At 37.6% G+C, this 27,350-nt stretch overlaps 1 pseudogene across 1 annotated transcript; it reads left to right on the forward strand.

Annotated features, from left to right (window-relative positions):
* The first annotated feature begins 879 nt into the window (after window positions 1-879).
* On the forward strand, window positions 880-26,375 carry LOC308687866 (NACHT, LRR and PYD domains-containing protein 3-like; annotated as a pseudogene). Its single transcript, XR_014032276.1, has 9 exons — window positions 880-984; window positions 2,727-2,911; window positions 4,177-4,299; window positions 8,895-10,832; window positions 11,352-11,525; window positions 17,634-17,805; window positions 23,211-23,372; window positions 24,534-24,580; window positions 24,664-26,375. The product of XR_014032276.1 is annotated as an NACHT, LRR and PYD domains-containing protein 3-like (transcript).
* Window positions 26,376-27,350: the final 975 nt, after the last annotated feature.

Below are 27,350 nucleotides of genomic sequence, written 5' to 3' on the forward strand. Positions count from 1 at the left end.
ATTACTTCAGGGATTATTAAAGGGGTGGTTGATTATGATTTCCGACCCCCTGTGCTGGAAGCAGCAGCTCATTTGCATTTAAAGGAACAGACAAAACGGTGCGTTTTTGCTCACCCTCAAGAAATGACAATTTTAACTTGCTATATAAAAATATCTGTGGGGTATTATGAGCTAAAACTTCACATACACAATGGGGACATCAGAGACTTATTTTACATCTTGTGAAAGGGGCATTATACCACCCCTTTAAATAATATCTGGATGCATTCATATGGTAAAAGGTCTGTGATTTTAATAGAATCATGTTGCAAAACAGACCAACTGGAGTGTAATGTTCAATAAAGACAGAGGACCGCAAACTGCTCGTCTGAATTTATTTATTATATATTTTGAAAAGACAAGAGTGAAAAACAATGGAACACAATTGAATCCACAGCATCTCAACATGATCCTACTTTATGATATAGAATTGGACAAAAACCTTCTTGAGTCTTCTCTGCATACATCACTTTTACACGTGCCCCAGCTACATCTTTGTTTTCATTTTGATTTACTACTGTATAAAGCAGTTTAAAATGACCCAAAGACGCAGGACCTTTATCATACAATTCCTAGACAAAACAGCAAATGACAGCAATTTCCAAGGTAGGATTGGTTAAATAAAATGTTTGAGGTGGGGCTTAGCAAATGTGTATTTGCATGCATGTTTAAGATATCAATAAAGTAATTTTGACTGGTATGAATGTTAATTCCAGATATTGATTTTGAGTAGTCAAAACTAAATTTTGACTCGTACAGTCGGGTATTTAATGCAAACGCGGCTTGCCATAGTAGCCTTCAGTTCAGAGTCATCACGTTCAGCTCAGTTTGGGGCGGAGCTTTTTAGACTGACGCATGAAACCGAAAGCACAGCAGTCGTGGCAGATGATGACTGTAGAAGTCATTTCAGAAGATTCAGAAACAGAAATGTCTTCATAGGTTACGGTAAGTTCGTTAAAACGTTTCAAAGCTGTAGTGTCAATAAGGAGCAAATTTAACTTTAAACACGTGTTCAAACTCAAACACGTGATTGTAATGTCAATGTCATGAGATGTTTTATTATAAGTTGAACTGTTTTATTAATTGACAAAACTGGTAAAATGAAATGTACATTTTTTTTTTTTTTTGCATTAGTGACTGCATTGATTTATCCTAGTGAAGTTTATTCTAGTCTTGAGATAAAGGACAAAACATGTCCAGCACACAAACGCCCTCTTTATGTTAAAAATAAAGAAATTAATCAAAATACAAATACTTAAAAAGTTGCATCTAAAGGAAATCTGGATACTAAGGACATTCATTGCTTTTATTTTTAAACAATTTCTTTAGTATTATTTTAAATACATGCTATACTTGGAAAATAAATGTAATTTAACCTGTCTTCGGCATGAGGTCACACATTAAAAATGCTAAACAAAGTGTTTAAAAATGCAACAAGCAACAAATTAAAAAAATATACATTTAAATCGAAAAACAGAGATCTGTCATATACCAAACAATACAATATTGAATTATATTTTCTAAGTTGTGTCCTCAATGTGAATCAATTCATCGATTTTTTTCTCTCTCCATATAATTCTGCATAAATCAGGCAATGCCATCATGGTCATCTTCCTCTGAAGATCTCATAGTAGGACACATAGTCCTGAAAGTTTTATATTTTTATATTTACAAACAATGTTGAAGTCTCTGCAGTCACAGCTTTAACATGACAACTCTGTCTTCATGATGGTAACACTTTACAATTGACTTGCCTTATATAGCATCATTACATCCACTGTCACTTTGAAATCTAAATTGATAATTCTAATTTTAAGGGATATTGCAGTTCTTATTATAAATAATTAATTTGTGCACATCATTTTTTTACAACATGTGACTCACATGAGATCACAGCAATAGCAAACCCTTAGTTGTCTTAATTTGTTATCTTGTCAATCAGTTGTAACCTCAGTTGGACCTTTGTCAACTCAGTCAGTATTTAACACTATCAGATGAAGGTTTCTGTTAATTTTGAAAGAAATATTTTATTCTTTTTTCCATTTATTGTGTTAAAACATCAACTGAACTAGGCCTACATGATATTATGTCTGATATGCCTAAGGACATTGATAATATAAATGTTTAATATTAAAGAAGAAAAAGTATTAAGGAATTTAGGAAATGGAATTTTCATTATAACCCAAACCCAGGGAATTTTTTTTATAAATTTTATAAAACTTTTTTAGCGAATGTAGTTTATCACTTAGCTCCTTTACTGAAAACCCTTACTAGATAATTGAAGACTTTAGACTGTTGTTGGGTGAATCAAATTAAAATAACATGCTTTTTATTGCATCTGATGGAGTTGACAAATTAAGTTATGAAGTGAATAAATGTACATTTTTAGAAAAACCTGTTCCCTTACATGGTTCATTAGCTGAGACCTTTGTCTACAAATATATAAATTATTAATAATGTATTATTAAATAATAAAAACTAACTTCTAAAACATGTTTGCCCCTTATCTCAAGAATCAGTGAAAGGTAAAGTTTTGACTGGGTGTCACACATTACTCACATCAGCGCACACAAATGGGTTTTTTCACATTCATTTTTGAATTCTCAAATTTCATTTAATAAAAAACTTTTTTTTTTTTTTATTTACTTCACTTGTGAATTATGTATGTCCTCTGTGTCCACACACAGGTCTGAAATCAAGTCTCACATCATGGAGGAAGAGAAGAAGCAAACTTCCTGTAAAATAAGTGTGTGTGTGAGGAGACAGAGGAGGAGAACCGGACCTGTAAAATGAGTGTGTGTGAGGAGAGAGAGAAGGAGGTGGATCTCCTCCCTGATCTCAGTGATGGACCTGCTGTGACCTCTGACCCTGTGTGAGTATCATGAAACTGCTGAACTATCTACTATAGTGAAACTTGGATGTGAAATTACTTAACATGGTGAATCACTTATAGAAGTAACTTTCTCTGAAATGTGGACAATAGTAAATGAAAAAAGAAAAAAAAATGAAGAAAATGTTAAGGTCTGTAAATATTTGAAACACCCCGCAAACATGCAATTTTTATAGTATAGTTAGTAAATGAAATGTAGCCTGGTTTATTTTGTTGCCAGTTTTAATTAATATTCTGTATTTGAAAAGATACTGTATTCAACAACAAAAATATTAAATAAAAGTATTTAGGAATCCTCTAGAGTAACAATGACATTGAATGATCTCTCTGTAATTATAATCCAGAAATATAATTTTATTGTCAAGTGGGTTTGTAAGGAACAGCTCCATTGATCCATATTGTTCTCAATAAACCCAATAAGCTCAGAACCCTTTGAAACTCATACACAGATATGTTTTTACTTCACACACTTACATATATTATACTATGGGGCCCAATAGAAAAGGACGTCTCAACAAGGAGTTAATATGGACAGTAACAACACGAGACAAAGAGATATAATGCTCAGTAATGAGAGATGCTCAGTCAAAGGGATTTTAGGTATAAGAACATGTTAATGGGACTATCGTATTCATGACAGCTTTTGTAAGGGTTACACCTGCTAAAGTATCACAATGACACTAAATCGCATTTTAACCCGTGTTTCGTTTTATTCTGCAACTTCCAGACACAACTGAATTCAGCTCTTGCATTACATGTGAGAATATTTACTTCCATATGATAAATACTGTGGTACAGCCGGTATTTTGAGGCTTGGGTATCTGTGACTGCACCCTAGCGCTGGTCAAGTCAACTCACCCTTATTTATTTAGAGCTTTATACAATAAAGATTGTTTCAAAGCAGATTTACAGGGATAAACAGGAAAATAAGGATTCAGTGATTCAGTTCAATTGTGCTGTAAAGCAGCTGAAGTCAGTGACGATTCACTCATGCAGCACTAAATGGGACCATGATAAGACTAAATGTATATTTTTATTATCTTCAAAAAAAGAAGGAAATACATTTGAGCTCTTCCCTTAACTCTTAGATGCCTGAGATTTCCAAACTTTACAGTAAGTACCCAAGTATCAACAACAAAGACAACATGCTCATAATGGCATATTTTGTCTGTATCAATAATCTGTTCGGTTTTACAGTGCTGACAGATAATTTGCATCCATCTGAAATATTTCTGTATTTTTCTCAGTATCATCAACAGGAAGAGAAAGAGAGCAGCTTCTCAAGTATCCGACTGCGTGTTCATGAAGAGTAACAGATCCATGATTGATCCCCGTAATCTCAGTGATAGTGCAGTGAACATTGACCCTGTGTGAGTATCATCATGCAGATAATAATGTCGGCTTATGTGTGAAAGTGTAAGGAAGCGAGTGATAAGGATCATCTGTGATTGATCATAACTCATGTGTTAGGTGAGCGTGCGACGAGTAGGTGGTGTTTCACTGCGAAACATACTGGATATCGTTTCCAATAGAAATGTGACGTGGTCACATGTTTTAATGACGGACTGCATTTATATAGCGCTTTCACAGACCTATGGCCACCAAAGCGCTTTACATAGCCTCACATTCACCCATTCATACACCGACGGCGGTGTCAGCCATGCAAGGCGCCATCCAGCTCGTCGGGAGCAGCTGGGGTTAGGTGTCTTGCTCATGGACACCTCGACACTTGGTCAGGTGGAACCGGGGATTGAACCACCAACCTTCCGGTTTGTAGACAATCTACAATGAACCACCGAGCTGTAAGGCTGTACACTAACTTTTTTTGCACCTAGCACTGGTGCTACAGAGGTTAAAAGTTTTGTAGCACAAGCCACACAATTGTAGCACAAGTATAAAATGTTTGTTTCAATCTCTGAAAACAGACACGATAATTATTATTATTTTTAACCCAAAATATGATCTTTTGAGCATTAGTGAGTTCATGCATGTAATATAACGTCTGCTTCCTTCATACTCGTAGCCGGAGGGCGCCCTAATGCAGAAAGTCCACAAGTGAGATTCATAGAAGTCGGAAAGTTCCAGGAAATCCCTTATATGGACAAAATCATCCAGCTATCACTGTAGCAGAATAAAACGCAGATAGAGACGCTTTGACTAATGAAACATGAAGACAATACACATACGATTGAAAAAAATATATGGTTTATCTGTGTTCTTGTAGACATCTCTTCATAAGAATAAAGTATATTTATATAATGAAATGCTAATCGGATTCGGCATAGCCTTTATCACTGAATAGTAGGGGTGTAACGGTACATGTATTCATCCTGAACTGCCATGGTACGGACGTCATAGAGTCTGACGACAACAACAGTCAGTCACAGGGCATCCACACTTTAATCCAGAAGGGGGTGTGCAGTAATGCAACGCTGTTTGCTAACCACCACAACAGGAAAAAGAGGCTATCTATGCACCAACCCAAAACAAGAGTTTAGATGGCACGCAAGAGCTTCGATTAATGTTTGTTTGTTGGTTGTTGGTCTTCTAGTCAACTGAACAGCTTCTTTACCACTGGGCTATTGTGGATGACAAACAGCAGACAGACCCAAGAGCAGAAGAATAACTTGCAGACTTAAATGACTGAACAAAAGGTGTTTTTACTGAAGAGTCCAAGTTTAAAAGTACAACAGAAAGGAAGCCAAGCTTCCACAGAAAAAAATCCAAGAAACAAAAGATGAGCAAAAGGCAAATCCTAAAATGCAACAGACTTAGCTTTCTTGACAAGGGAAAATTTAAATAGGCCAACACATACAAGCTAATGAATCCCACATGTGGGAGAAATCAAATAATAATGAGTGGCAACACAATGAATTTTACAGAAGCTGGGGCCACCTAGTGGCTAGGAGAGTCATTACAGGTCAGCGCCAACTACAGGCAGGGAAAGTCATTACAAGCTGGAGCCTTACAGTATGACCATAAATGATTAAGTTTTTTAAGTTGTTTACGCTGACAAATCACTTTGGCATTGTGCCGATTCGTGTCGTGACTCGGGAAATGGGAAGCCTCAGGTGCCGCTTCACTCACTGTCTCTTTGTGGAAAGGTGAAGTAGGCTCCTTTTCACCGTCTCGCTCATCCACATGTTAATTAACTCTCACACGTAAAGAAAATGACAGCGTAGGCTACGCACAACACGTTAATCAAACCAATAAGTTTGAAAACAGCCATTGCGTTTTACCCCACAGCATTAGTCAATATATCAGTTAGAGTAACAAATCAACAACTCCTTGATTTTTTATTTGAAGGAAGCAGGAATCTGGGGGGCCGGACATGTAAAAGTAATGAAGTCGCATCGAACCGTGACACCAAAACCGAGGTATGTACCGAACCGTGACTTCTGTGTACTTTTACACCCCTATTGTATAGAATACTATAAAATAATAGTATTCTGCCTCATTCTGTAATATGAAGCAAAGTCAGACCACAAAAGGAATGTCAAACACTCGGTTTGTAAAGCTACTCATCACAAGTTTGGGAAGATGTTTGGCGCGTGTTGCTTTTTCAAATGCATGTTAAAAGTGACTTAAATTCACAGCACTTGTAGAGATTGAATAGCATTTACTGATCGATCCGCTTTGATCACAGTGCTGCGATGCACCATGAAATTGTATTTAATTTAATAAGTCATTAATTAATTAATTCCATAATCGCACTAAGCCAAATCACGATTTTTGTTTAATTTCGGTTAATAGTACAGACCTAGATTAACCTCACATACAGACAAACACACAACCAACTCTCACTTCACACAAACAAGGGGTTCTGTCTCACACACATGCAAAACTTTATCGCACAGCCCTGCCCTGTTTTACATTTTTAGTGCTGAGTACTCGGTGAATCATTAAAAACAAGACCTATGTGGACTGTGCAGTGCACTGTGCCAAAGTCCCCGGCTTCAACACATTTCGGCCTCAAGAAATATTCACCCAATTACTATCCTCAGAAGAGATCCAGTCATTTGATAATCAGTACTGAGAGCTGATGAGGAAGTTATTCTTAGATGTGAAAAATTATTTATAGGGTTGTAAAAGTTAAAATGTTTACTCGTCTGATTAAATTAATTTTAGTAAATTTCGTTTACACATTTAATGTTTTATATTTTTTAAATATAAAATCTTCAAAAAAATCTTCACAGGTGATTAGAACTGATCAGAACCACAGAGAGTCCTTGTTCACACACACTGACAAGAGTTTCTAGCAGAGCACTGGTTGAACACTACCGTAAAGGATAGAGGAAGACCTTTATGAGGCAGAAAGCGCCATCCTGTTTGTCTTTTTTTTATTTTACAAAAGAATTCTTACTCTTATCAGTATGACCTTAAATGACAGAGTATTTTAAGTAGTTTCTGCTGTTATAATGACACACAATCATTTGGCATTGTGCCGATTTGTGTTGTGACTCATGGAAGTCTCACTACAGTCCTGTGATGAAACATGCATGTTCTTGAAATGGGAAGCCTCAGTTGTCACTTCATTTGCCGCCTCCTTGTGGAAAGGTGAAGTAGGCTCAGATGTAGATGGCACATATTCTCCCTCTCACTCATCTTTCCATGATTTCTTGAAAAAGCATAATTTTGAACTTTGTGCATCTGCCATTGTCACTGCATGTTAATGAACTCTCATACGCAAAGCAAACTAATCTCTGCAAAAGTTATTTTTTCTCCATTATTCTATTTATGTTGTACTTAACACAAGAAGTGCTTTTCAGTTTTTGTAGCTGATTATGACCAATTACCTTTTGTTTGTTTTTATCAGTCCTACAAAAAATATGACCTAAGCAAGAGTGCGTTCTGTTTACTGTTTAGTGCTTCATACACTAAAGGAGGCTGTACTGTACCAGCTACCTCAGGGGAGACTAAATGCTGCTAGGTAGAACAAACTGTAATTTGCACCACTGTCTGTTCAAAATATATGAAAAGAAACTAGCATTGGGGATTTATTGCTTTTTCCTGTTGTGCTGAACTCATATATTGAACCGTGACCCCGAAACCGAGATGTGTACCGAACCGTGACTTCTGTGCACCGTTACACCCCTGATAACTAATAATATTAATTATAGTTAGGAACTGATTCAGTATTAGATTAATCACAAATAAATATTGTCATTTATTGACAAACTAATTATACTGTTGTTGTTATGTGCATATGTGTGCTTTCTTAGGTCTGTTTGACACCAGAACGGTAAACAGTGCATATTATTTTCAACATCCATGTTAACAGATTAGAACTTTCACACGGCACGGTGAGGCACACAACAATGCGTAGCAAAAGCAGTGATGCATTCTGTGTCGAGTCAATTATTTTATTTTTTTTGCTGTGCTGTTCACGCTCACTTAAAGCAACAGTGCATTTTTCATGATCAAAATGAAAATGGATTACTGACACCATCAGCTGCAGTTGACTCTAGAAATGCTGCGATTAGTCCTGAAATCACAGTGTGAATGCACTAATTCATCTTTGCATACTCACAACTTTTGTGCTGCTTCTGCTCTGCTACGCTTCTAGTGTAAAATGGGCTCTATGCTTCTTTCTATAATTTCTCTGTTACATGTTTATTTACACTGAACTTATTTTTGTCACCTTAGATGCATCAATATCATATTCAAACAATCCTTTACATATGCTGGTCATTATCTACCCCAAATGGGGGCAACATGTATCTTACTAACTTACCATCGGTCCTAAAAATAACCTTGAGGAAACTCTATATGGGATGTCAAGAAATTATTTGGCTATAATAAATATAAATCATGTTATATTTAAAAGGAGACTCATTATTAATAAACACTTCTTTCTAGAATGTGGTATGATTTCAAATCAGAAATTTCATATTAAATATATAATACATGTCTCTATTATTTTCTGTTTGTTTTTGTCTCTCTGTTCGTCTTAATGTGTTTTCAGTGGTGTGAGAGCTGACCAGATCAGAGATGTGTCCTGTCAGACCAGCACATCCTCCTCCTGTCAGAAACACATCAGTCATCATGACACAGAAGCAGCCCTGCAGCTCGATTCTCACCAGCCAGTGCATGATGATCTGCAGAGAGTCAAAGACCAGCACAAAACCAGCATGAAGAACAAGTATGAGAGCGTATTTGAGGGATTCAAACTACAAGAGAATCAGACCCTCCTGAATAGGATTTACACACAGCTGTACATCATAGAGGGAGAGAGTGAAGGGGTGAATGAAGAACATGAGGTGCTACAGATGGAGAAAAGTTACAAGACACTCCAAGACACTCCAATCAACTGCAATGACATCTTTGATCCTTCACCTGAACTAGGATATGAGGAGAAGAGAAGAGAGAAGAAGGACAAAATCAAGACTGTTCTTACCAAAGGCATCGCTGGAATTGGAAAAACCGTCTCTGTGCAGAAGTTCATTCTGGACTGGGCCGAGGGAACAGCCAATCAGGGTGTAGATTTCATGTTTGTTCTTCCATTTAGAGAGCTGAACTTGATTAAAGATCATCAGTACAGTCTTCACAGACTTCTGCTGGACTTTCATCCTGAACTTCAAGATCTGGACCCAAAGATTTATGATGAATGTAAAGTTGTGTTCATCTTTGATGGTCTGGATGAAAGCAGAATTACACTGATGTTTTCAGACAGTGAGAAAGTTTCTGATGTGACTGAGTCTTCATCAGTGGGTGTGTTGATGTCAAACCTCATGAAAGGAGATCTGCTTCCCTCTGCTCTCATCTGGATCACCACCAGACCAGCAGCAGCCAATCAGATCCCCTCCAAATACATCAACCTTGTGACAGAAATTCGGGGATTCAATGACCCTCAGAAGGAGGAATATTTCAGCAAGAGAATCAGTGATGAGCATCAAGCCAGCAGAATCATCTCACACATCAGAAGAGCAAGAAGCCTCCACATCATGTGTCGCATACCCGTCTTCTGCTGGATCTCAGCCACTGTGCTTCAAAACATCCTGAAACAAGATCTCAGTGCAGAAATCCCTCAGACTCTGACTGAAATGTACATACACTTCCTCCTCATTCAGACTAGTATGAGGAACCAGAAGTATGAAGAGAGAGATCCAGAGAAGCTCCTGCAGTCCAACAGAGAAGTGATTGTGAAACTTGCTGAACTGGCTTTCAATCAGCTGATGAAGGGCAATGTGATGTTCTATGAGGAGGACCTGATTGAGAGTGGCATAGACGTCATGGACGTCTCAGTGTATTCTGGGATTTGCACTGAGATCTTTAGGGAGGAATCTGTGATTTATCACAGGAAGGTTTACAGCTTTGTACATCTCAGCTTTCAGGAGTTTTTTGCTGCACTGTATGTGTTTTTCTGCTATTTACACAAAAACAATGAAGTTCTGAAAATATTCCTTACAGGAAAGTCCAGAACTCAGTCTGGGAATGTTCCACTGGATGTGTTTCTTAAAGGAGCAATCAATAAAGCCTTGACAAGTAAAAACGGACACCTGGATCTTTTCCTTCGATTCCTTCATGGCATCTCGCTGGAGTCCAATCAGAGACTCTTACAGGATCTCCTGATTCACACAGAGAACAACCCAGAGAGCATCAAGAAAATAATCCAAAACCTCAAACGAGGTAAAAAAAACAATATCAGTCCTGAAAGATGGATGAATCTGTCATACTGCTTGATTGAGATGAAGAAAAATTCTGTTGTTGAAAAAATGCAGTCGTTTTTCAAATCTGAAACAAAAAACAAAAACCTTTCTCTTGCACAATGTTCAACTTTGGTAAACATGATCCTGATGTCAGAGGAGGTGATGGATGAATTTGACCTTAAAAATTATGCATTCAAATCAAAAGAAGGTCAAAAGAGACTGTTACCTGCTGTGAGGAACTGCCGAAAAGCCCTGTGAGTGTGATGATCTAATGATATTACAATATGAACATAGTTACGTTTAACAAAAGTTGTAATGAAGGTTTGATAAATGTTTTCTGGAATTTTGTTCACGGTCATAAAACACAAATGACTGTAGTTAAGTGTTGTTTTCATTTTCAAACCAATTATTGATTAATACATCACAAAAAAAAAAATCACAGCCAATTACCAGTTTCTGATATTAAGTTTCTGATATTAAACGTCTATTAAAAACATGTAATAACAGAATTCATCTAAAAAGACCTTTTACAATAAAGTTTTAAATTAACGAAAGTTTTTTTGAAGCTTGCACATAATATGTGACATAATATTCATAAAATGTCACATACTGTAATTATTTTAATTGTTGGATCCTTCTGCTGTAAAGACCAGAGAGGGAAAAATCATCTTTATCTGTATGCTAAAAATTGGTTAATCAAGGAAATCTTGCAATTTGGTGGGGATATCAGCACACCAGTATACCTCTTTAACCAGAGTCCTCAATTTTTTCAGATTGGCACAATGTAATCTCACTGATCAGTACTGTGAAGTTGTGGCTTCAGTCCTACAGTCATCAAACTCCTCCCTGAGAGAGCTGGACCTGAGTAACAATGACCTTCGGGATTCTGGAGTGAACCTGCTCTCTACTGGACTGAAGAGTCCAAACTGTCAACTCAACATACTGAGGTTTGAGTTTCACATTGTGTAGCAATTAGCTCAAAGGGAAATATATGTATTATTAATTAACCATTGCGTTTGGTGGTTCTAGTGCTGGTATAATCTTCAGTTTTACCTTTGTTTGAATTTGAACGATTCCAATTTCGATTCTGCTTATGCATTCCGATTCTTAATGATTCCTAATTTCAATTTCAATAAGGTAAAAAAAAAAAAAAAAACGTAGATAAAACTTTAAAACAGTAGTCTTATTGCAAAACATTTAATTGTAGCTGAATATCATGAACAAAAATCAACAGGCTAAAGAACACTTACTCAAGGAACGTTTGCCTGTGGTTTTTGAAATACCATAGAAAAACAACTATCCTAACTAATATAAATTTCAAGCATTATTAAAGACAAGTAAACACTCATTAATTAAAAAAGAACAAATAAAAAATTAGCAATCACAGCAAATAAATACAATTGAACAAAGATACGATTGAAATATACAGTTTAAAGATTTTCAAATATTCAAGTACAGAAACTGTAATCAAATGTAAAATAACACTGCACTTTATAAATAAAATATCCATTACAAATATAGTTACAAAAGTTTTTCAGTCAAGAACAATTGAATTTTCTTTGTTTGATTAGTGTTATTGATGGTAGTTGCTGTCACTTTAAGAGTTGCCCAATATAGTTACACATACCTGAAGCACTGAGAACAGCTCTTGAATGTTTTAAAATCACATTAAAATATTTTTTTTCTGTGCGCATGTTTTGGATGTGTGTACAGTACATAAAATCACATTTTCTGTGAGTGCGCTTTATATATGTGCCCAGCACAGAAAACAGTGCGCGGGTCTTCTCGCGGTTTAATGGTTAAAAATCACTTTTTCTGTGAGTGCGCTTGGGATGTGTGTGCAGCACAGAAAACAGTTGTTTAAAGTCATATTGAAATGCTCACAAAAGAATCGATAAGAGGAATCAAAATTTTACTTTTAGAACAAGTATCCGATTCCTGACCTCAAGTATTCGATTTTTGATTCCCAACCCTATTCATTTAGGACAAATGTTTGCATTGAGAAATGGGTTTTCGTGTATATGCCCTGGAGATGTTTTGAGACATTTGTGCAGTTTTTAAGTTGCTTATGAACATTTGAATGGATAAAGTCTGATTACACCATATTCAGCACTGCTACAATAATATGTGAGCAACATGTATGTGCATGTTTGTAATTTTGAGAAATTAACTAGGGATAGGTACCGAGACCTGGTATACAGGTCCAAGGGCTAAATTGTGAAAGACATCATAGAGCAGGACCGTCTCAGTTGAGTGTCCGCTTTTGAAACCAGACTGGTTGTTTTCCAGGAGGTTGTCCTGTGTAAGAAAGGAATAGATCTAGTTGAAAAGAACTCGTTCAAGTGTCTTAGCGACAAATGGAAGAAAGGATACCGGTCTGTAATTTTACAGATGTGCTAGATTTAGAGTGGGTTTCTTAATCAGTGGGGTTACCTGAGCCTGCTTTAATGCTGTGGGAAAAGTACCCGTGTGAAGAGAGGTGTTTATGATGTGCGTGAGTGCGGGCACAACTAAGAAAGAAACGGCTTGAAGCAGATTAGTGGGAATAGGATCAAGCGAACAGGTAGTAGGGTGATTGGAAAGGAGGAGGGTGGAGACTTCTTCCTCTGAAAGCAGAGAGAAGAAGGGTAGAATGTGTGTGTTAGCTGGTAAGTTAGCTGGTGTGTGTCTGTTTGTGGTTTGGTAAACTGGCCGCTGATGGTGGTTGTTTTATTTATGAAGAATGTGGCAAAATCGTCCCCTGTTAGGGTTGATGAAGGAGGAGGAGGAGGGTTGAGAAGAGAGGAGAATGTTTTGAAAAGCATGCGAGAGTCAGAAGAATTGTTAATTTTGTTGTGATAGTAAGTCATTTTAGCAGTAGAGATATTAGCAGAGAAGGAAGAGAGGAGGGATTGATAAAGAACAAGGTCAGTAGGATATTTCGATTTGCACCACTTCCTCTCTGCACCCCTGAGTTTCGAACGTTGTTCGCGGAGAACATCAGATAACCAGGGGGCAGAGGGGGTGGCGCGGGCTGGCCTGGAGGAAAGGGGGTAGAAGTTTTCCAAGCAGGATGTTAAGGTGGAGAAAAGAGTATCAGTTGCACTATAAGTATCTAATGTTGAGAGCTGATCAGGCGGAGGAAGTGTGGATGAGACCAATGAGGATAGGCGAGAGGGTGAGAGTGAAGGAGTTGTGTTCTGAGGCAGGTTGAGGTTGAGAGTGAGGAGGAAGTGATCAGAGGTGTGCAGTGGAGGGACCAGTGTATGGTCAGTGGAGCAGTAGTGCATGTAAATATGGTCTAGTTGGTTACCTGATTTGTGAGTAGCCGCAGTAGATACTCGTTTGAGGTCGAATGAGGCAAGCAGAGTGTGGAAATCAGCAGCCTGAGGCTTTTCTAGGTGGATGTTGAAGTCTGCAAGAACTACGAGAGGAGTACCATCCTCAAGGAAGGATGAGAGTAGCACATCAATCTCTTCCAAGAAACTGCCAAGTTGACCTGGTGGACGATAAACAACAACAACATAGATTTTAATAGGCCTAGTGATGGTAATTGAGTTGATAAAGGATACAATTTTCAATCGTTTGAGATGAGAAGACCAGTACCTCCACCCCATCCGGTCAGAGAGTGGAGAGGGCAACAGGTGTTGCAGTGTCCTCTGGAATTGCCAGTCCACTGTAAACAAAGCTGATTTCATTACATCTAATTCTAGTCATTCATATCTCAGCCTATTGTCCCTGACAGAGACTTGGATCAGACCAGAGGACACTGCATAATACTTATGATATATTTGCTGCTTTTGGTTAGCCTGGGCAATTATACTACCATTTTGAGTAAACTCCTCCCTTATTATTATTAAGTAATAAAATTATGGCTCATATTAGTCTATGATAATCTTTGAGATAAGATATAACAATATATGTGCCATGCAGGCTAATATTGTATATGTTACAAGGTGGTTGCAGCAGAGATGAAACAGAATCTAAGTGCAGCAGCTTTATTCAAAAACAAACTTCACAAAACAGAATCACAGGAACATGAACAGAACAACCAACTAAACGCAACGTAGAACTGACAAATAACTGAAAGAAACACAAGGATTAAATAGACAGCAAAAAGAGGAACTAATGAGACTAATTAAAGAGACACACCTGAACTGAAACTCAAATTAAACCAGTAACCATGTAAAAAAAAACAGGCAGGGGGCGGAGAAAAACAGAACTGAACTAATTAACAGATTACCCAAACACAGACATGAACAGAAATCAAAACAAACAGACACAGTGACAGAATGCCCCCTCAACGGAAGGCGTGTCCTCACACCGCAAAGACTTCACAGGGGTGGGTTAACGGGACAGGGAGCCTACAGGGCGGTACCGACAGTTTAGGGGGCCAGGGCGGATCTGACAGTTCAGGAGGCCAGGGAGGATCAGCCTTTGTGGCCTTGCCATGGGAGCCAGGCTTGGCCACTATGGCCGGGGACGTATAGCCCCCTGGCCCCCCTACTCCCAAAATTTTCTTGAGAGTTTTCTGGGCTGGGGAGGACTCTGGAACAGGCTCATGGGTTGGAGCGAACTCAGCGGCTGGAGTGTGCACTGAGTGGAGCTCTGTGCTGAACTCTGGGGCTGGTCAGGGGCTGAAGCCATTACAGGACTCTGGTCTGGGGTAGGAGCCATCACAGGACTCTAGTCAGGGGCTGGAGCCTTCACTGGACTCTGGTCAGGAGGAGCTGGAGCCTTCACTGGACTCTGACTCGGCAAATTCTCTCTCAGGAACAGGCTTGGGAAACTTTCTCTCAGTAACAGGCTCAGGCGTGGTCAGCCATCTTGTCTGAGGGCTCAGGCGTGTCAGCCATCTTGGCTGTGTATAGTTATATAGCAGTATAGGTTATTCAAGTAACTTTTTTCATGGGCTACAGCAGGGGTTTTCAACCTGTGGGGCACCCTAGGGGGGTGTGAGCACCTGTTAATTCAGAACTGTATTTGAGCTAAAAACAAAATGAACGGATGGCTTGTAAAAATCAAGAGTACCAGAGATAATAAAATGGTTAAAGTGAATCAAAAACAGGCTTAGTCGTCACACAAAATTTGGTAATTTATAAATAAATATAAATTTGTTTATATTTTTAATGTTTCAGTTTAACTAATTATAAGTGTAAATGTTTCAGTCTACACTGGACGCGAATGGGCGATACAACACAAAATCCCTGACAGTAAACTGATGCCTTGTACTATTTCTACCAGGAGCAGCACAAATGAACGTCTGGTTTAACCCTTTAAAACCGGATGTGTCATCGACGACACAGCCAACCAAGCTGTATTCATGTCACTGTAACTCTTCAACCGTTTGCACTATCAAAATAATTCAAATAGTTCCTGAAAGTAGACAACATGCGCTTTTCACCAATATACGGCTTATTACGGTAATGTCATGCTTTCTGTCTGCAAATGACAGCAGCGCGGGAAGGAAGGATTTGAATAGAGAGATACGACGCACGGCAGGTTAGAGTGTTTTGGATTGCATAAAATAATAAAAGAAACGAACAAATGGTGAAAGAAGTGTTAGACAGCAGAAGAGGGGATTCGGATGATTTTTAATGAAATTTTGGAGGCGTATGGCCGTTACTCTTTCACGTATCTAAGCATGTAGTGCGTGCATGTGTATGTGTATGTGTGCGTGCCTATGAGTGCGTGCATTTGTATGTGTGCGTGTATGAAAAAAAGTGTCCTAAATGAAAACTGTGCAATTCAATGTTACAAAAAACTATATAATAGACTATAAAATAAAATATAATAAAACTATAATAAACTATATAATAAAATATAAAAGTAAAAAATATATAATAAAAAAAATTATTATAGTTCATTTTTCAACTTTAAAGTGTTAGCTTCTTTCGTCTTTCGTTCATGATTTTTTCTGTTTTTTTTTTTCTAAATAAAAATCAGTAAATTTATTCTCGTTTTTTTTAATTTTGTCTATTTAAATTCTATTTACAAACTCACCACACACAATAATGGTCAATAACTGTAATTTGTTGAAAGCTTATATTTTTCTGAAAAAGATGACACCTTGCACATGAAGATAGCACATTGTTTTAGAATTTTACAGTAAAAAAATCAAATTATGTGAAAAACACCTATTTTAGCTTCAGGTTCTAAAGGGTTAAGACGTGCTTTTTTGGGGCGGTAAATAATGCTGCAAAGACCAGTAAATTGAAAAGCGCAAACCTTAGTAAATCACCTTGAGTGATTCATTTAAATACTCTTCTCCCATACATTTTGCATCTGAAAGGGAAATTCCTACAAATGCATATGAAACAAGGTCAGCTGCAGAACAACTGTCCTCACCTTTTCAGCACTATTTTTTCACTGCGTGTATTTAGTAATTCCTGAAAGTAGTTTTTTAACACCCAAAGAGGGTTTGCGCTGACACAAGCTGTTAGTAAATCTGGCCCATATACTGGTGTTGTGCTCACTGTTTGAAGAGTTTTGGAAAAAGCGACCCAGGTATTGATAAATGTGTCCTAGCGATTGTGAAAGAAAACTGTAAAAACACATTCAAAACAGAATGATGGCAAATTTAGTATCTGCAGTAATTAAATTGAATTATATAGAAAATGTTGTATATAGAAAATATATGTAAATACTAATATATAAAAAGCAGTAATCATGAAATAAAATAGAAGATATATTTTGGTCAAGAATTATGTTGTCAATGCAGACTGTATGAAGAGTTTAAAAAAAAAGTGGCTTCAGTATTGACCAATTCTTGTTAGCGATTAATTATTTTTTAAATTTAAGATAATTTATTAAAATTATGTAAAGCATATTATTACATATATGTATTTTGTCTTACACATTTAAATACATTAGATACATTTTCCTTAATCTGAAATTTGCTTATTTATTATTTAATCCATGTGATGTTGTTATTATTACATGATAACTGTGAGCATCACAGTGAGATGTAAGCCTTTCCATACTATGCTGACTATGAGTGCATACAGTTCCCGCAAACATTAGTTTGTATCTATATGGTGCATCTCTAATAGATTGTATCTCATTACCCTGTTTAGATTGGTCTTCTGTAATCTCACTGATCAGTGCTGTGAAAATGTGGCTTCAGCTCTACAATCATCAAACTCCTCCCTGAGAGAGCTGGACCTGAGTAGCAATGACCTACAGGATTCAGGAGTGAAGCTGCTCTGTGCTGGACTGAAGTCCAAACTGTGTACTCAATATACTGAGGTATGTATTTTGATAATAGACTAATGACTTTTAGAATGATTAATCAACTATTCAGCCAATAAATGCAGTGATTTATTAACTGACTTTTCTAACACATGTTAGGCTAACAGTTATTATATCCAGTTACAACCTTTTTTTTTTTACAAAAGAAAAAATGTTTTTGTTTTTGTGTGTGATGCTTTTCTTTATTCTTAACTCTTTTCCTCCATTGATGGAAATTTCCAGATTTCCTTGTTTTCGCTTTTACACACGCTATTATGGATCTTCTGAAAGAGTACTGAATCTCCCGATCAAAACACATGCAAAGGAGATGCAAAAACAAGTGATATACAGTATGTAGTCATATGCATATGTAAAATAACACGATCATCAACATTAAACAGCATATAAATCAAAACTGCCTAATGTTATTAAATGAAATGAAACTTTTTTTTCTGCTGGAAATACAATACCAAATACCAAAATGTTAGATGCAAGTGAAATTTAACAATTCTCTGTACCAATTTTAATACCACAGAAAAAACTAATACTAACCTACCTTACACAAGTAAAAAGTTCTCAAGTAATTAATTATTGATAACAGGTTAGTAATAAAATAAGAACAAAAGCAGATCCATCTAACTTGAGCATTCAGTTTAGAAATACAAATATTAAATAATGAAATGTTAAACAAAACACTGCATAGTCCTCACTGTAATAATAAATGTTACTCTTTATTTCAATGTTCCACTTTAGATATTTTACTAAATATAGGTTACTTTGCAACTACATGTCAACTAACATCTTGGTTACTATTGTAACCTCCGTTTCCTGATGAAGGGAACGAGACGGTGTGTTTATGTAGTGGCATTAGGGGATGCCTTTGAGAGCTCTAAACACCTCTGAAACTTCAGAAAAGGCCAATGAAAATGAACGAGTGGAATTTGCATTGAATTGCCTAATGACAAGTGCACCCAGGCCACGTCGTAACCTTCCCAACACCTCAATTTGCCGTAGCCTGTACCACAAGGGGTGTGATAAAGGACCGTACTTAAAAATAGCCCTTTGATTTTTTTTTTTTTTTTAATAAAAGATAAAAACATCCAGCTGTGCAGACCAGAAGTTTGCGCTGGGGAAAGTGTTATTTTTCTTATGCAGAAAAAAGAACACCTCAGAGATATCATCATGCCTGAAGGGAGGCTAACATGTGGAGAATACATCACATGGACTTCCCTAGTGGGAAGTGCTTCACATGGAAGACGTTTTTGTGGTGGGTTCTGCCTGAGTAGGGAGAAACTCTACAGCCACAGTGACTGGTGGCAGAGTGAGGCTCTACCAAGACAGGGTTTACTAACAGAGAAACCAAAAAGTGAAAATGCATCAAATGAGTTTACTGTTAGGGAATCAGCACATCTGGAGCACTTAACCCAAGTACACAGGCTCACCTGAAAAGGGGCATGCCATGACTAATGGGCCTGGTAGCGAATTCATCCGCCAAATTCAGCTACCAATGAGTGCTGGAGAATAGGACCAAAAAACATGGACAAAAAAGTGCACATTATCACCTCAGAGAGGGGAAAGGCGCTGAGTGCAAGCGATACACCCAACTGGTTGACTGACAATTACCTATTTGTGCCCACTAACACTTAAGACGAAACTATCAATTCTGGATTATAAAATTTCGCATAGATATTGGATGTAGCCCAGCCTGCCTCTCTGCAGATGTCTGTCAGGGAAGCACTGTTCTCCAGTACCCTTGTGGTGCAGCAGCCACAGACGGGTATGGGACCTAAGCAGCCTGCTTTTTAAGAAATTGTACTTTTTAAAGTAGTTTAAGTAGTACTTATACTTGAGTACATTTTAAGTGATGTATCTGTACTTTTACTCTGCTATTTTCCCTCCATTTGTGGTCGTTACATGCTTGTTTAAATTTTATGTTTATCCATCAACATGATTGGCTAGGAAGAGAGTAATCGGTCTTGTGACTTCCGTCAAATAAAATCTTGCATAGAAAACTTTATCCATAGCAGTAGATGGTGCCAAATGCTGTTAATAATGGCTGCTGTGGAAGTGCATTCTTCAAGCATCAATTCAATCGAGATATCTGCATCTTACTCTAATTTGAAGAAACATGTTAAGGTGAATTTCGGATTTCTGCTTACTAAATTATCTGTATATAGGCTACAAGGCCTGCAATTTTGTGTAAGGTTGTGGGTATTGCTTACAATGTTAATAACTCCGGCAAGTGCCATGTTCATAATGCGGGAAATTCCCACTCCCATTTACTTGAGTATATAGAGAGATGTGCGATCTCCACTGCTGTGTCTGTCCCTCAAGCCTTGTTTATGCTTGGTTCAGTACTGCGAGCCTCCACTGACTGTGCACGCACCTCCCCAAACAGACTAGGCATTTATACTTGACAGGGGGTGACTGAGTTATTGTCCGCTAAACCATCAGGAAGCAGCGGTGGACCTTTATTTTCATTAAAAGACAAATTTCTGCTATTGTAGGCCCATTTTTGTAAATGTAAGCAATTTACCTGCAGAGCCAGAGTCGCTTCAAAGTTGTGCATTTTGGAGCCATGCACCAAGTTACAAAAAATGCAGAGCACACTGCTACGCGAAATGGGGGCTTGTGCACGCAACATGCATGACCGCCCACACTGCAATGACGTAATTTTGCTACGCACACCATCACGCTTATATTGGATATACATGTTCTATTTGTTAATAGGGCATTTGTGGACACATTTGTTGGGTAAAAATAGAGTTTGTATTTTGAAGTGAAAGTTTAAAGTTAGATCTTTGCATAACTCGCAGTATTATGGTTGCATTAGTTTTGGGCAATATTATCAATTATTCGCCGAAAGTGAACTCGAAAAATTTGAATGTCTGGCATAATTTTGGCATCTGACGCTGCACGGTGCATCAATTCTCTCAGATGAGTGCTGAATCTACCTCAACATTTACTGATAATGGTATATCAATTATCTTAATGACTAAATGTTTCTCTTGTGGACCATACATTAGTGATAATGAAAAAAATTAGAAGAATCAATATTTCTTGCTAAAAGTTTTTTTTTTTTTTTAAGTCTTCATATGAAGCTGGTTTTTATTGTCATCTATGACTGATTATGCTGTGTTCTGACCTAAAGAATGTTATTAGGCCTATATAATTGTTGTAATAATAATAACAATAATAACAATAATGTGCTAATTATGGAAACAAAAGAAAATCCTGACGAACAACAATGCCGTTTTCGCCATGGATCAAACAACAACTATACTTATCAGAATGATGAAAAAAGATTTATAACAAGCAGTCTTGACAATTTGTGAATAGATCACCTAGTTTTGTAGTCTATATTAAATAACATTTTCATTGAGGAGTCCGTGCATGTCAGTGTCGCAAGTGTGGTTATGTGATGATGCCATTATGAAATTAGGCAAGGCAAATTAATTGTAGGTCTTAATACAGCACACAAGTCTTCTTGCATGTGAATGGTTTAAAATCCCATTGAATAACTTTTTCTCTGAGCGTGCTTTGGGTGTGTGTTCAGCACAGAAAACAACATACGGGTCTAGCGCTTTAACCCCCTGAGGTCGGCTATCGCGCCGGCGCGATAGGCTCGTTTTTTTCCGTATGAGTGCAAAAAAATAATAAAATAAAAATATTAATTTTTATCTTATATGCTTGTGTTATACATCAATCTATCCTGTTAAGTGTGTATTATTTTTGTGTACACTCACAATAAAAACAAAGTGTTGTGCTTTTCGCCAAATAAAGAAAAATAAACACGAAGCGAGTTCTGCCTTCTCTCTGTCCGTGTAGTCCATTCTGAAACGCGTCCGAAAATGAATCATAACTCAGCGAATACTTCTCACACAGGCACGTGAGATATGTCTTTATGAAGCTTGAAATCTCCTCTTTTAAATGAAGTAATTTATATAAAAAACAAATGTTTTCAACTCATGTAATCCGTTTGAAAGCAAGGAGAGGTACCGTTTTTCCTTCTGCCTCATTATCTCTATAATCAGCTGCGGCCGCCCCGCCCCCCGCGCGATTCACATGTAAATCGTTAGATGATCTAGTATGCAGCGCACCCGCCCCCCGATCAATGCCATAAAAAGTTTCTTCATCAGACTTACTGATAGTTCATCGCGTTTTGAGTATGACACGCTTCTCCGGTAATAAAGACTCCCTTCAGATGATTCTGGACGGCGAGGAAGAATGCACCTTTTCCTCAGAGGAAGATTGTAACTCAGACGGCGAACGGCAGCATTATAGATTATACATTTTTAATGTAAAATATCTGCCACCTCAAATAAGCTTTTGTTTGCCAATATTTGCTTATGTTAAATATAATATGTTTTGTCAAAAATAAAGTTATCAAATAATCAATCAAATCCTTAACTTTGAAATATGTATGATAAAATGTATACTTTAGTTTTTACAAAGAAAGATTACACTTGAATTGTTGTTGTAATTGTAACCTTTTTAATAAAAAAATATATTTACAAGGTAGATGTAAACAAACTATTAAAAGGTAAATATAAGCCTTTTCTTTAAATAACTTTTATTGTGTTTTATTATTGACAAATTTGGGGAGAGCATAAATATTCCAAAACTGAAAATACAGTATGAGAATTAACTGCACAATTACTAGACATGTTTTCCTTGGATATTATAGGCCAAATTGCAAGCACAATATGAGGAAAAATAAAAAAGAATTGAGATGCTTCCAACTGTTGCTCTTGCATTCTTGTGGCTCAGTGACTCACCTGAATGAATGGCTAATTAAGTATGCGGGCCCCATTGTCTCCTCAGGTGTGAACCACTATATATGCATGACCGTTGACGCCCACTCCGCATATGGCCTTTCCAAACAGAAAGTGCTTTGCAAAATTCAAATCAATGTATTGTGTTATGTGAATGATAAGGCAGGGTGATTTTCACTTCATTTTGAAGAAAAAACACTAGGCGATGACATCTTTTAGACAAAAGTCTTATTGGCACATATTTAGAATGTGTTTTATGGCCTTATTTCAGAAACTTTAGTTTTTAGTTTTTTCAATAACCACGCATAAACATTATTATCTCAAAAATGCAGACATGTACATTCTTGTTGCTCACATTTCATGGTAGCCCTGTTTGTGCTAAATAGTGTGTGATTTTTTTTTTTGCCATTAATATGTTTATAAGCAACTGAAAAAAGCAAAAATGTCAGGGCATGTCAGAACATCTCAAGGACCCCAAAAACACCTTAGACCCCAGAGGGTTAATGGTTTAAAGTCATTAAAATGCACACAAAAGGAATCAATGAGAGGAATCAAAATGTTATCCTACTCCTGATCTCAAGTATTTGATTTTCAGTTCCCATCTCTACAAATGAAGTACACTAACATGAACACTCACTGTTGTCACAGATTATCTGGCTGTATGGTGACAGAAGAAGGTTGTGCTGCTCTGGCTTCAGCTCTGAGTTCAAACCCTTCACACCTGAGAGAGCTGGATCTGAGCTACAATCACCCAGGAGAATCAGGACTGAAGCTGCTCTCCGAAGCACTCAGCCATCTGGACAAACTAAAGTATGTTGACCCATAAGAATGAACCTCTCTGTTTTAATTGTTTTTGTGGATTTTAAGAAAACTGGAGTAAAGTTCCATGGTCATTGGACAAGAGGCTCTAAACATCACTGTCAGGTTCCGTCCAAACATTGTGCTTTACTGGGGGTCTATGAGAGCATTATGCTGTGCCGTTGAAGCCTTAATTCCCATTCTTACTGATAAATTATATGCTAGTCTGCGGATCTTGTTCGAACAACAACAACTGCGGAACAAAAACCGGTGGACTCTGACAAATGAAAGGGTAGAGTTACTTACATGCACTTGCATAAACACATTTTTCTATGCTTTGAAATGCTGTCTTGTGAAAGTAAACTGAATGTCCATGGTCAATGTGCTGGTTCAGGCGGCCAGGGCGGAGCCGGCGGTAAGGGTAGATGCGAATGGAATGGCGGCCATGATGGTACGAGACTCTGGAATGGTCTCAAGTTCACCGCTGTTGGAAAGGCCGATGGTGAACTGAGATCCACAGTGGGATAATACCCTCTCTACAAAAGCCTCAAAATTCTCCCGAGGTCCCACACCGGGCAGGCGTGCCTTCGTCTCCGCATTGAGGCTTGTATGGTAAAAAAACAACACTTAATGATCTGTTGGGGAAGGAGGTAAGTCACGCCAGGTCGAGGAATGCAGCGGTGTGGGCCTCGAGGGAATGCTGGTCTTGGTCCAGGCAAAGTAAGAGCACTGCTGGATCCATTTTCTGTGTTGGTCCGGTCTTCTGTTACATAATGCAGACACTGAGAGGAAGATGGAAGGTGAACAGTGAGTTTATTGAACAATAAATGAGCATTGAAGAGGTGAGCATGTAAGTGAGAGTTCAAAGGGCAATTTTGAGGGAGACACAGAGGAATGAAAGCGCTAGAGACGGTGAACAGTCCACTTGGCATCAACAAGACCAGACAGTAAGCTGTGTAGTGGCAGTGATGAGGGTGATTATGAGGTGCAGGTATGAGTGATTGGGAAATGACGTGCAGGTGGGAACCGAGGAGAGTGATGGGAAATGTAGTGCAGAGGATGATGATTAGGCTGATCTGTGACAGGTACAGTATAAAAATCATGATGTCTATGGAAAGTCCCCATAAAACATGAAAAAAAAAAACAATGTGTGTGTGTGTGTGTGTTTTCTAGCGTGGATCATGGAGGAGAGTTCAGGATGGCATCAAGACTACACAAATGTAATTCCCCAAATACACAGTTTTAGTGTTTGTTGTTTTGTTGTTGTAAATGTTGCTGTTGTAATGTGTGTTCTTGTGTTCAGATGCCGTTGATCTCACACCGGATCCAAACACAGCAAACAATCGTCTCGTTTTGTCTGAGGAGAACAGAAAGATGACGCGTGTGGAAGAGAGTCAGTCGTATCCTGATCATCCAGAGAGATTTGAGCATCCTCCTCAGGTTCTGTCTAGAGAGAGTCTGACTGGACGCTGTTACTGGGAGGCTGAATGGAGTGGATTTCATTGTGATGTATCAGTGACATATAAAGGAATCCAGAGGAAAGGAGGGCATGACTGTTTGTTTGGACACAATATGGTATCCTGGTGTATGATCTGCACTGATCAGAGATTCACTATCTATCACAATATGCAAGACACTGCCGTTTCTGCTGGTTTAGGCAGTAAGAGAGTAGGAGTGTATCTGGACGTGTCGGCCGGCACTGTGTCCTTCTACAGCGTCTCTGACACACACACACTCACACACTTACACACATTCAACACCACATTCACTGAACCACTTTATGCTGGATTTAGTGTTTATGATTCAGTGTCTTTGTGTGACATTAAACAACACACACAAACTGACTGAATGACTGACAAACACACATTAATGTTAACCTGAGATGTCCATAAAATAAATATCTCAAAGTTGGGAAATAAATGTATTTTTTACAGAGTAAAATCTAACAATGATTTGCTGAAAAATTATTACAATAAAACTGCTAAATTCCCCTAAAAATACATATATTCAGATCACTGAAAAAACAGGCCTTGTTAAATGTCACGAAGTTTAACCTGAGATGTCCATAAATATGCATAAATATAAATAAATAATGATTGAACATTATTGAAGACATTACAAGCAGAATCACTGAACAAACAGAAAAGAAGATATTAAACCTCTCAAGGTCTCCTAGGGCGTACTCACACTGTGATTTACATTGCACTCATCATACCGCGCCGGAGCACGATTAAGTCATTTATTATGCAACTTTTTGTTTTGAAGAAAACAGGAAGAAAAGCACTTTCACTAACAGAGCAATTTTCACTAGTTGTGCAGTGATTATAACTTGATTGTATTTGCACGTATTAGAAGGTTATTACGGAGGCAGCTGAAGTTGATGGAGGAATTTGCAGCTTTACTCACAAACTACAATTCCTGTTCATCAATAAGGTAACCAGAACCGTTATAAGTCTAAAAATACTCTAATTTTAATTTAATTAATTGAAAAAGTGTACTATAATAGTCAGAAAATGTTGCTGTTTTAATAATGACAATAGCGCACACAAGAGTAGCTGTTCTGTGCTCTGGCTTTGTTAGCGATCACACTACACGTGTACCACACCCGTGCCAAACTGAACCCTGGCCGTTAATTAATTCATTGATTAAATCTTGATTTCTCTGTGTGTCTCTTTTTCTTTTTTGTGCACAATGTGTTTTTGAAAACCTTGAGATTATCTGATAAAAACACTGCTGGATCTCATGCTGTAGAATCGAAGCATTATTATAATCAATGTGAAATTAATAACATGACATACAGTATGTATAATCATAGAGATAACTGTAAATTGAATATTAAACTACTGTCACCTCTGCTGCCAGAATTTCGCTGTTAATTCACATGACATGTTTTATTCAAGTTTAATCATGTTAATGTGGTCAATAAACGCTTGTTCCTGTTTCAGTCTGAACATGTTTCTTCAGTTGTTGATCTTTGACTGTTATTTTCATTCATGATAAACGTTTGTCACCCTGAGTTTCACTGTTTTTACACGTTTGCTTTTTAATGTCCAGTTTTGACTGAATCACTTTATGAATCTTCATCAAAAGAGAGTTTGGATTGAATCTAATACAGAAGAACTGTTGAACAGGAAAGTAAATGAGTCTGTGACAAATAATCAAAGTCAAAGTAAAAAAAGCATTTAGCATTTTAAATCAGAATAATAAAAAAGCTCATTGTTTATGTTTTCCATGTTAGTTTATTTTAACCCTTGTATGGTGTTCGGGTCTGTTAGACGCGTTTTCATTTTTTATCAAAAATGATACAATTAATTATTTTTTCAAACTGAGACTCATTGGCCTTGGCTCATTTTCTGTGAAGAATATATATCAGAACACATTTTTAATGAAAACACACTGTACACCCCCCCTACACATTTATATTACACACAGGATGTTCGGGTCCACTGGACCCGGGGCTAATAAAAGTGTGGAAATTGTAGGTCCTGTGTACCTTTACTCTGTCCTCCTACTGTCAGGGCCTGCTGTTAGTGTGTGTATGTTCTTGTATATAGTTTATGAGGACACAAATGTGTATAATGACATGGGTGTTACAACGTAAACATGGTTTATGACGACATCTGTGTCCTCATACTAAAACATACTAAATGGTGTTTTTTGAAATTCAAAAAATGCCAAAAGTTTTCTGTGATTGGTAGGTTTAGTGGTAGGGTTAGTGTAGGGGGATATATTATACTGACTGACTGTACATTAGAAAAACCATTATGCCTATGGAGAGTGACCGTACACCACATATCCGAGTGTGTGTGGGTGTGTGTTTTGTGTGTGTCTGTGTGTGTGTTGTGGGTGTGTGTGTTGTGGGTGTGTGTATGTGTCTGCATGAGTGTGTGTGTGCGTCCGTGTGAGAGAGAGATTGTGTGTAAGTGTGAAAGAGTGCAAGAGTGAGTTTTGTGTTTCTACTCCTGCCATTCCCACACGAGGTTGCAATTC

The sequence above is a fragment of the Scardinius erythrophthalmus genome (assembly GCF_964197995.2).
Source record: "Scardinius erythrophthalmus genome assembly, chromosome: 1".
NCBI classification, from domain to species: Eukaryota; Metazoa; Chordata; class Actinopteri; order Cypriniformes; family Leuciscidae; genus Scardinius; species Scardinius erythrophthalmus.